The sequence below is a fragment of the Ranitomeya imitator genome, chromosome 1 (assembly GCF_032444005.1).
Source record: "Ranitomeya imitator isolate aRanImi1 chromosome 1, aRanImi1.pri, whole genome shotgun sequence".
In the NCBI taxonomy this organism is placed as follows: domain Eukaryota; kingdom Metazoa; phylum Chordata; class Amphibia; order Anura; family Dendrobatidae; genus Ranitomeya; species Ranitomeya imitator.
In genome coordinates this window covers 969441410-969453496 of record NC_091282.1, presented here as the reverse complement: position 1 = coordinate 969453496, position 12087 = coordinate 969441410, and the positions used below count along the sequence as shown (strand labels likewise).

Here is a 12087-nt window from a genome sequence, read left to right as displayed (position 1 = left end):
CAACTAAAGAATTTGCTATAATTTCTTCCTCTCTACTACCAACATGGTACAATATCAATATAATCTACTATGGTAGGTGCCATGTAGTAGATAAGAAGTGAGAAGAAACACAGTAGTAAAATTTTAAAGAAATACTTTATTGAATAACAAAGATGAAAAAAATATACAGTAGTTAAAAAGACAGGGCAGCGTAAAGCCTCTAAACAAGTGGAGAGCAGTAGCAGCAGCAAGTAATAAAGTGCACAGTAAAGTAGAATGTAATTTAAAGCGCCCCTATAAAAGAACAATTAGGCTCACATATAGGGTACCGTCACACAGTGGCATTTTGATCGCTATGACGGCACGATCCGTGACGCTCCAGCATCGTAACAATATCGCTCCAGCGTCGTAGACTGCTGTCACACTTTGCAATGTACAACGCTGGAGCGATAATTTCATGACGTATGTGCGATGTAGAAGCCGTTGGTTACTATGCGCACATCGTATACAATATCGTGCACATCTTTGTTACACCATGCGATCATGCCGCCACAGCGGGACACTAGACGACGAAAGAAAGTTTCAAACGATCTGCTACGACGTACGATTCTCAGCAGGGTCCCTGATCGCAGGAGCGTGTCAGACACAGCGAGGTCGCTGGAACGTCACGGATATATCGCTGGAACGTCACGGATCGTGCCGTCGTAGCGATCAAAATGCCACTGTGTGACGTTACCCATGGTCTTTAAATCCAAGGAGATAGCAGAAAAAAGGACGGGGAAGGGGGGAGGTGGGGATTATGGTGGAGAATGCAAGTGCACCTGCATTTGCGTATTCAGAACTACATGGAAGTATTTGTCAGCTGAACCATTTCCACCATCCTCCCTCCTTTCCCCCCCTTGCTCGTCCTTCTTTCTGCCATCTCCATGGATTTAAGACTATATGTGAGCCACAATTGTTCTTTTATAGGTTATAGCTCCAAATTGTGAGCATTCTATTGCCTTTAACTCTTTAGGCTCCTGTTATATCCATTGATTTATAGGCAGCTTTTACTTGCACTTGCATTTGTGTATTCAGCACTACATGGCAATATTTGTCAGCTGAACCATTCTCCACCATAATCCCCACCTCCCCCCTCCCCGTCCTTTTTTTCTGCCATCTCCTTGGATTTAAAGACTATATGTGAGCCTATAGAGAGAGAGTTAAAGGAGTTGGCAGCTTAATAGATAAATGTGAGTGAAATGGGCATATAGCCGACTTAGCAACATATCTCTAAAAACTTCTGCTTGCCATAAAAAGATTCACCCCCTTGTTAAGCCTAGCTTTTTGCCTTTACAGCACACCGCTCGTGTTCTGAAAATGGACTTTCTATAAGTAATGTTGTGCTAACTCAATAGTAAGATGTTGAATACCTTTATTTGCTCTTATTCAGTTCATACATCTCTAGTAAACTTGTGCATGCACAATGTGCTTCCATGGAAGTAGCACAGAATGGACATGTCGAATCACATGTCCATTCATCAGCGCCACTTTCAGAATGCAGTCATGGCAGAAAGCTTTTCTTAACACAAAATGATTAGCACCCCTTTAACCCCTTTCTGCCATTGGATGTACTATCCCGTCCATGTGACCTGGGACTTAAAGGGAACCTGTCACCCCCAAAATCGAGGGTGAGCTAAGCCCACCGGCATCAGGGGCTTATCTACAGCATTCTGGAATGTTGTAGATAAGCCCTCGATGTATTTTAAAAGATAAGAAAAAGAGGTTAGATTATACTCATCCAGGGGCGGTCCCTTTCCGGTCCGATGGGTGTCGCGATCCGGTCCGGCGCCTCCCATCTTAATCAGATGACGTCCTCGTGTGGTCTTCACGCTGCAGCTCCGTTGCAGGCGTACTTTGTCTGCCCTGTTGCGGGCAGAGCAAAGCAATGCAGTGCGCATGTGCCAGCAAAAGTCAGAGAGGCCCGGCGCCTGCGCACTGCAGTACTTTGCTCTGCCCTCAACAGGGCAGACAAAGTACGCCTGCGCCGGAGCCGCAGCATGAAGACCAGAAGAGGACGTGATCCTATGAAGATGGGAGGCCCTGGACGGCAACGCCCACTGGATCGGACCGCCCGCCCCGGTGAGTATAATCTAACCTTTTTCTTCTCTTTCAGGTGACATCGGGGGCTTATCTACAGCATTCCAGAATGCTGTAGATAAGCCCCTGATGCCGGTGGGCTTAGCTCACCCTCGATTTTGGGGGTGACAGGTTCCCTTTAATTCCCATGGACGGGATAGTACGTCATACGCGATCAGCCACGCTCACCGGGGGAGTGCGACAGGGTGTCAGCTGTTTATCACAGCTGACACACGGCACTATGTTCCAGAAGCGGTCACTGACTGCTCCCGGCTCTTTAACCCCCAGAACACTGCGATCAAACAAGAACGTCTCCCCCCTGCAGGCCCCGGATCCAAGATGGCCGCGGGGTCCTTCCCGGTCCTGCAGGGAGGTGGCTTGCCAGTGCCTGCTGAGAGCAGATGCTGAGAAGCCTCCTACACTGCCTGTCAGATAGCTGATCTGACACCGCACTCTGCAAAGTGTCAGATCAGCGATCTGACTTTATACAGTGATGTCCCACCCTGGTCAATGTAAAAAATTGAAAAAATAAATTAACGTGTAAAAATATTTTTTTTTAAATTCCTAAATAAAGAAAAAAATAAATATTTTTCCAAAAAATACATTTCTTTATGTAAATAAAAAAACAAACAATAAAAGTATGCATATTTAGTATCGCCGCGCTCGTAACGACCCGACCTATAAAACTGTCCCACTAGTCAACCCCTTCAGTGAACACCGTAAAATAAATAAGAGGAAAAAAACAATGCTTTATCATACCGCCGAACAAAAAGTGGAATAACATGCAATTGAAAAAGACGGATATAAATAAACATGGTACCGCTGAAAACTTCAACTTGTCCCACAAAAAACAAGCTGCCATACAGCGTGATCAGCAAAAAAAATAAAAGTTATAGCCCTCAGAATAAAGTGATGCAAAAATAATTGTTAAATAGTTTTTATTGTATAAAAGCGCCAAATAAAAAATGATATAAATGAGGTATCGCTGTAATCGTACTGACCCGAAGAATAAAACTGCTTTATCAATGTTACCAAACGCAGAACGGTATAAATGCCCCACCCAAAAGAAATTCATGAATTGCTGGTTTTTGTGCATTCTGCCTCTCAAAAATCATAATAAAAAGCGATCAAAAAATTTCATGTGCCCGAAAATGGTACCAATAAAAATGTCAGCTCGTCAAAAAACAAGACCTCACATGACTCTGTGGGCCAGAATATAGAAAAATTATAGCTTAAAAATGTGTTGATACAAAAACTATTTTTTGCAATAAAAAGCGTCTTTTAGTGTGTGACAGCTGCCAAACAAAAACTCACTATAAATAGTAAATTAAACCCCTCTTTATCACCCCCTTAGTTAGGAAAAAATAATAAAATAAAAAATGTATTTATTTCCATTTTGCCATTAGGGTTAGGGCTAAAGTTAGGGTTGGGGCTAAAGGTAGGGTTCGGGTTTGGGCTAAAATTAGGATTAGGGTTGAGGCTAAAGTTAGGGTTAGGATTGGGGCTAAAGTTAGGGTTAGGATTATGTTTACAGTTGGGATTATGGTTCAAATTAGGGTTAGGGGTGTGTTTAGGGTTATGGTTAGGGTTGGGATTAGGGTTAGGGGTGTGTTGGGGTTAGGGGTGTAGTTAGGGTTGGGATTAGGGTTAGGGGCATGGTTAGGGTTGGGATTAGGGTTAGGAGTGTGTTCGGGTTGGAGTTAGAATTTGAGGGTTTCCACTGTTTAGGCATGGGGTATCAGCGTACTCAGAACAAATTGGACATCAAGAGATTGGGGATACAATACATGGTTCAGGTACAGGACACACGAGGATTATTGCCTTTTGAAAAATTACAGGAGGATTATGAGCTACTGGAGGTTTGTCGGTTCCAGTATAGACAGCTTAGTCATGCCTACGTAACACAGAGCAAGACGGTAAATATGGAGATCCAAAAAGACATACTGGTGGATTATGTTTGTGGAGAGGGGGGAACAAAAGGAGTGGTGTCGGATATTTATAAGGATTTAATGTATACCTTTTTAACCCCTTTACCCCCAAGGGTGGTTTGCACGTCAATGACCAGGCCAATTTTTACAATTCTGACCACTGTCCCTTTATGAGGTTATAACTCCGAAACGCTTCAACGGATCCTGGTGATTCTGACATTGTTTTCTCGTGACATATTGTACTTCATGATAGTGGTAAAATTTCTTTGATAGTACCTGCGTTTATTTGTGAAAAAAACGGAAATTTGGCGAAAATTTTGAAAATTTCGCAATTTTCAAACTTTGAATTTTTATGCAATTAAATCACAGAGATATGTCACACAAAATACTTAATAAGTAACATTTCCCACATGTCTCCTTTACATCAGCATAATTTTGGAACCAATTTTTTTTTTTGTTAGGGAGTTATAAGGGTTAAAAGTTGACCAGCAATTTCTCATTTTTACAACACCATTTTTTTTTTAGGGACCACGTCTCATTTGAAGTCATTTTGAGGGGTCTATATGATAGAAAATGCCCAAGTGTGACACCATTCTAAAAACTGCACCCCTCAAGGTGCTCAAAACCACATTCAAGAAGTTTATTAACCCTTCAGGTGTTTAATAGGAATTTTTGGAATGTTTAAATAAAAATGAACATTTAACTTTTTTACACAAAAAATTTACTTCAGCTCCAATTTGTTTTATTTTACCAAGGGTAACAGGAGAAATTGGACCCAAAAAGTTGTTGTCCAATTTGTCCTGAGTACGCTGATACCCCATATGTGGCAGTAAACCACTGTTTGGGCGCATGGGAGAGCTCGGAAGGGAAGGAGCGCCATTTGACTTTTCAATGCAAAATTGACAGGAATTGAGATGGGACGCCATGTTGCGTTTGGAGAGCCACTGATGTGCCTAAACATTGAAACCCCCCACAAGTGACACCATTTTGGAAAGTAGACCCCCTAAGGAACTTATCTGGATGTGTGGTGAGCACTTTGACCCACCAAGTGCTTCACAGAAGTTTATAATGCAGAACCGTAAAAATAAAAAATCATATTTTTTCACAAAAATTATATTTTTGCCCCCAATTTTTTATTTTTCCAAGAGTAAGAGAAGAAATTGGACCTCAAAAGTTGTTGTCCAATTTGTCCTGAGTACGCTGATACCCCATATGTGGCAGTAAACCACTGTTTGGGCGCATGGGAGAGCTCGGAAGGGAAGGAGCGCAGTTTGACTTTTCAATGCAAAATTGACAGAAATTGAGATGGGACGCCATGTTGCGTTTGGAGAGCCACTGATGTGCCTAAACATTGAAACCCCCCACAAGTGACACCATTTTGGAAAGTAGACCCCCTAAGGAACTTATCTGGATGTGTGGTGAGCACTTTGACCCACCAAGTGCTTCACAGAAGTTTATAATGCAGAACCGTAAAAATAAAAAATCATATTTTTTCACAAAAATTATATTTTTGCCCCCAATTTTTTATTTTTCCAAGGGTAAGAGAAGAAATTGGACCTCAAAAGTTGTTGTCCAATTTGTCCTGAGTACGCTGATACCCCATATGTGGCAGTAAACCACTGTTTGGGCGCATGGGAGAGCTCGGAAGGGAAGGAGTGCAGTTTGACTTTTCAATGCAAAATTGACAGAAATTGAGATGGGACGCCATGTTGCGTTTGGAGAGCCACTGATGTGCCTAAACATTGAAACCCCCCACAAGTGACACCATTTTGGAAAGTAGACCCCCTAAGGAACTTATCTGGATGTGTGGTGAGCACTTTGACCCACCAAGGGCTTCACAGAAGTTTATAATGCAGAGCCATAAAAATAAAACAAAATTTTTTTCCCACAAAAATTATTTTTTAGCCCCCAGTTTTGTATTTTCCCTAGGGTAACAGGAGAAATTGGACCCCAAAAGTTGTTGTCCAATTTGTCCTGAGTACGCTGATACCCCATATGTGGGGGGGAACCACCGTTTGGGCGCATGGGAGGGTTCGGAAGGGAAGGAGCGCCATTTGGAATGCAGACTTAGATGGAATGGTCTGCAGGCGTCACATTGCGTTTGCAGAGCCCCTAATGTACCTAAACAGTAGAAACCCCCTACAAGTGACACCATTTTGGAAAGTAGACCCCCTAAGGAACTCATCTTGATGTGTTGTGAGAGCTTTGAACCCCCAAGTATTTCACTACAGTTTATAACGCAAAGCCATGCAAATAAAAAATATTTTTTTTTCCACAAAAATTATATTTTAGCCCCCAGTTTTGTATTTTTCCAAGGTTAGCAGGAGAAATTGGACCCTAAATGTTGTTGTCCAATTTGTCCTGAGTACGCTGATACCCGATATGTGGGGGGGAACCACCGTTTGGGCGCATGGGAGGGCTCGGAAGGGAAGGAGCATCATTTGGAATGCAGACTTAGATGGATTGGTCGGCAGGCGTCACATTGCATTTGCAGAGCCCCTAATGTACCTAAACAGTAGAAACCCCCCACAAGTGACCCCATATTGGAAACTAGACCCCTCAATGAACTTATCTAGATGTGTTGTGAGAACTTTGAACCCCCAAGTGTTTCACTACAGTTTATAACGCAGAGCCGTGAAAATAAAAAATCTTTTTGTTTTCCCACAAAAATTATTTTTTAGCCCCCAGTTTTGTATTTTCCCAAGGGTAACAGGAGAAATTGGTCCACAAAAGTTGTTGTCCAATTTGTCCTGAGTACGCTGATACCCCATATGTTGGGGTAAACCCCTGTTTGGGCACACAGGAGAGCTCGGAAGGGACGGAGCACTGTTTTACTTTTTCAACGCAGAATTGGCTGGAATTGAGATCGGACGCCATGTCGTGTTTGGAGAGCCCCTGATGTGCCGAAACAGTGGAAACCCCCCAATTATAACTGAAACCCTAATGCAAACACACCCCTAACCCTAATTCCAACGGTAACCCTAACCACACCTCTAACCCTGACACACCCCTAACCCTAATCCCAACCCTATTCCCAACTGTAAATGTAATCTAAACCCTAACCCTAACTTTAGCCCCAACCCTAACTGTAGCCCCAACCCTAACCCTAGCCCTAACCCTAGCCCTAACCCTAGCCCTAACCCTAGCCCTAACCCTAGCCCTAACCCTAGCCCTAACCCTAGCCCTAACCCTAGCCCTAACCCCAGCCCTAACCCTAACCCTAGCCCTAACCCTAGCCCTAGCCCTAACCCTAGCCCTAGCCCTAACCCTAGCCCTAGCCCTAACCCTAACCCTAGCCCTAACCCTAGCCCTAACCCTAGCCCTAATGGGAAAATGGAAATAAATACATTTTTTTTTATTTTTCCCTAACTAAGGGGGTGATGAAGGGGGGTTTGATTTACTTTTATAGCGAGTTTTTTAGCGGATTTTTATGATTGGCAGCCGTCAAACACTGAAAGACCCTTTTTATTGCAAAAAATATTTTTTGCAATACCACATTTTGAGAGCTATAATTTTTCCATATTTTGGTCCACAGAGTCATGTGAGGTCTTGTTTTTTGCGGGACGAGTTGACGTTTTTATTGAAAACATTTTTGGGCACGTGACATTTTTTGATCGCTTTTTATTCCGATTTTTGTGAGGAAGAATGACCAAAAGCCAGCTATTCATGAATTTCTATTGGGGGAGGCGTTTATACCGTTCCGCGTTTGGTAAAATTGATAAATCAGTTTTATTCTTCGGGTCAGTACGATTACAGCGATACCTCATTTATATCATTTTTTTATGGTTTGGCGCTTTTATACGATAAAAACTATTTTACAGAAAAAATAATTATTTTTGCATCGCTTTATTCTCAGGACTATAACTTTTTTATTTTTTTGCTGATGATGCTGTATGGCGGCTCTTTTTTTGTGGGACAATATGACTCTTTCAGCGGTACCATGGTTATTTATATCTGTCCTTTTGATCGCGTGTTATTCCACTTTTTGTTTGGCGGTATGATAATAAAGCGTTGTTTTTTGCCTCGTTTTTTTTTTTTTTTTCTTACGGTGTTTACTGAAGGGGTTAACTAGTGGGACAGTTTTATAGGTCGGGTCGTTACGGACGCGGCGATACTAAATATGTGTACTTTTATTGGTTTTTTTTTTTTATTTAGATGAAGAAATGTATTTATGGGAATAATATTTTTTTTTTTTTCATTATTTTGGAATATTTTTTTTTATTTTTTTTTACACATTTGGAAAAATTTTTTTTTACTTTTTTACTTTGTCCCAGGGGGGGACATCACAGATCAGTGATCTGACAGTTTGCACAGCACTCTGTCAGATCACTGATCTGACTAGCAGCGCTGCAGGCTTCACAGTGCCTGCTCTGAGCAGGCTCTGTGAAGCCACCTCCCTCCCTGCAGGACCCGGATCCGCGGCCATCTTGGATCCGGGGCTGGAGGGAGCAGGGAGGGAGGTGAGACCCTCGCAGCAACGCGATCACATCGCGTTGCTCCGGGGGTCTCAGGGAAGCCCGCAGGGAGCCCCCTCCCTGCGCGGTGCTTCCCTGCACCGCCGGCACATCGCGATCATCTTTGATCGCGGTGTGCCAGGGGTTAATGTGCCGGGGGCGGTCCGTGACCGCTCCTGGCACATAGTGCCGGATGTCAGCTGCGATAAGCAGCTGACACCCGGCCGCGATCGGCCGCACTCCCCCCGTGAGCGCGGCCGATCGGCTATGACGTACTATCCCGTCCAGGGTCAGATAAGCCCAGGGCACCTCGACGGGATAGTACGTAAGGGGTTAAGTAAGTACCCGATTACAGCAAATGAGAAGTGGGAGGAAGAGTTGGGGAGGATAGAGGAGGATAAATGGGAGGTTATTTTGGAATACATACAGCAACTGTCATTGAGTGAACCGAGTAGGCTCTCACAGATACAGGGGTTGAACAAAATAGTGGAAACACCTAACGTTTTGGCATAATAATCTTCTACATGTTATAAACATGCAAACCGTCACATATGATAATGTTTTGTAGTTGATTATTTGTGTTATGTGATATGTGTATGTAAATTAACTGTTTGTTTTGCATAATTATAAGAACATTGATGAGAACCTGATACCAATTGCAGACCTCTCGGATTTTCAAAGAGGCCAAATTGTTGGTGCTCGTATGGCAGGTGCTAGTGTAACAGAAAGTGCCCGAATGCTTGGCGTGTCAAGAGGTACTGTCTCCAAAGTAATGACTGTGTTTGAAAGAGAAGGAAAAATGTCTGCAGCAAAGCACAGGTCCGGCCGAAAGTCGAAGTTGACTGAGAGAGACCGTCGGACTCTAAAGCGAATTGTGAGAGAGGATCGCAAGACCACGGCTCCGAAAATCACTGCTGAGCTCAATGAACACCTACAGAACCCAGTTTCCATGAAAACTGTTAGTCGGGAGCTGCACAAATCTGGATTCCATGGAAGAGCTGCAATTACAAAACCGCTGCTCTCAATGACAAATGTTTCTAAGCGTTCAGAGTGGTGTAGAAACCTCCAGAATTGGTCTTTCGAGCAGTGGAAACGTGATATTCTCAGACGAATCATCGTTTACCCTATTTCCAACCTCCGACCGAGTGTACGTTCGGAGACAGCCGAAAGAAGCATTCCATCCAGACTGCCTTCCCCCAACCGTAAAACATGGCGGAGGTTCTGTGATGATCTGGGTGCTATTTCGTGGAGATCCGCCAAGCCAATGATATCCCTTCATGGAAGAATTAACAGCAGAGATTATTTAGGCAATTTGGGCGAACAAGTGCATCCAATGGTTCAAGCACTGTTCCCAGAGGGGAACGCCATCTTTCAGGATGAAAATGCACCAATTCATACAGCTAGAATTGTTAAAGCATGGAACGAGGAACATTCTAATCCCCAGACCCCAAAATTATTGAGCATTTATGGTCGATTTTAGAGATTCAAGTTAGACGTCGATTTCCGCCGCCATAGTCGCTCAAAGAACTGGAGGGTGTTTTAACTGCAGAATGGGCTAAAATTCCTTTGGAAACAATTCACACCTTGTATGAATCCATACCTCGAAGAATTGTGTCTGTAATCGCCGCAAAAGGTGGACCTACACCATATCAAACTAACTTTTGTTGATGTTTCCAGGTGTTTCCATTATTTGGTCCAACCCCTGTATGTGCTCCATAGAGTATATAGGACTCCAGACTGTATAGAGCTGGATTGAGACAGACTTCTGAGTGTCCACGATGTCAGGCTGATGGGGCTGGGATCCTCCATATGTTATGACAATGTCCCAAACTGAACCCATATTGGATGACAGTTGTTAACGCTGTTGAGTGTATGGCTGTAGAATTGAGAGGGATCCTGTGGTGTGTATCTTGGGATACATGGAGGAGATTCAATTTCAAAATAAATATAAATTGGCAATAGCTAGATTATGTCGCTAGAAAATTAATTACAAGACATTGGATAAATGAAGAACCGCCGACGCTACAGGAATTTATTAGACAATCTGACTTTATTGTAAAAATAGAAAAAGATATTTGGTAAAAGAAAGAGCGAAAAAACCTTTGAGACGTTGTGGAAACCATGGCTGGAGAGAATATGATCTCAAGTGAAGGCTGTATTTCTGATCACTTGCTGTTCACATATATAATGGGGGGGGGGGAGGGGAAGAGCGGTAATTTGAAAATATGTGACCTTGTTAGTCTTGGTAATACTGAAATTTTCTGTAAGATTTTTATTAACAAAATTCAAATCATCTGATTTAAAATTAAAAAAATAGATGCTTTAATAGTTATTTTTTATTAATTAAATGCAAAGTGGGTGACCACCCTTTGCCTTCAAATCGGCATCAGTCTTGGGTACACTTGCACACAGTCTTTGAAGGATCTCTGCAGGGAGATTGTTCCCCTCCTCTGTCTATGTAACCCCCAATAGACTTGATGTTGAGGTCAATGCTCTGTGGAGGCCAAATCATCAATTCCAGGTCTCCTTGTTCTTCTCTACACTGAATATAGTTCTTAATGATATTGACAGGATGTTTGGGTGGTTGTTCTGCAGAAGAATAAATTAGAAGACAATATGAGACTTCCTGGATGGTATTGCATGATGGATACATATCTGCCTGTATTTCTCAGCATTGAGGAACACCATTATTTCTGAATAAATCTTCAACTCCATTTTGCTGAAATGCAGCTACAAAATTGCAAGGAACCTCCACCATGCTTCACTGTTGCCTGCAGACTTTCATTATTGTACTCCTCTCCATCCCTTTGGTGAACAAGCTGCCCCCTGTTAGGCTGGTTTCACATTTGCGTTTTTTGCCGCTGCGCTTTAGCGCAAAAAAAGTATGCGTTTTTTTTTCTATACTTAACATTAAAAACGCATGCTTTTTTTTGCATGCGTTTTGCGTTTTGACGACGCATGCGTCATTTCTATGCTTGTGTTTTGTTGCGGAAATGCAACATGTAGTAATTTCTAGAGGCATTTTTTTGCCGCAAAAAAACGTATTGCTGTCTATGTAAACGCATGCGTTTTTAAGCACATGCGTTTGCTTGTGTTTTTAAACGCATGCGTTTCAATAGAAAAACACAAGAATACACACTGATAAGCCACCCCCCAACCCAAACCCTAGGGATCCTAACCCTAGGGATCCTAACCCTAACCCTAGGGATCCTAACCCTAACCCTAGGGATCCTAACCCTAGGGATCCTAACCCTAGGGATCCTAACCCTAGGGATCCTAACCCTAGCTATTTCTGTTTATAGTGGGGTTTCTAGTTGATTTTGATGATTGGCAGCTGTCACACACTTCTCATCATGCGTTTCAAAAACGCAAACGCAGGAAAAAACGCATGTAAACGCGTGAAAACGCCGCGGTTTTTTTACCCCATGCAAAAACGCATGCGTCTAAAAAATGCAGCGTTTGCACGCGTTTATATGCGTTTTTTTCACCACATGCATTTGCGTTTAAAACGCTGCGTTTTTAAACGCAAATTTGAAACTAGCCTTACAGGCAAATATTTCACATTTTGACTACTCAGTCCAGAGCACTTGCTGACATTTTTCTACACA

General features: G+C 42.7%; 1 protein-coding gene across 1 annotated transcript in view; it reads left to right on the top strand.

Annotated features, from left to right (window-relative positions):
* AP1AR (adaptor related protein complex 1 associated regulatory protein) overlaps positions 1–12087 on the top strand; it is an 87056-nt gene that overhangs the window by 65539 nt on the left and 9430 nt on the right. The window lies entirely within an intron of this gene.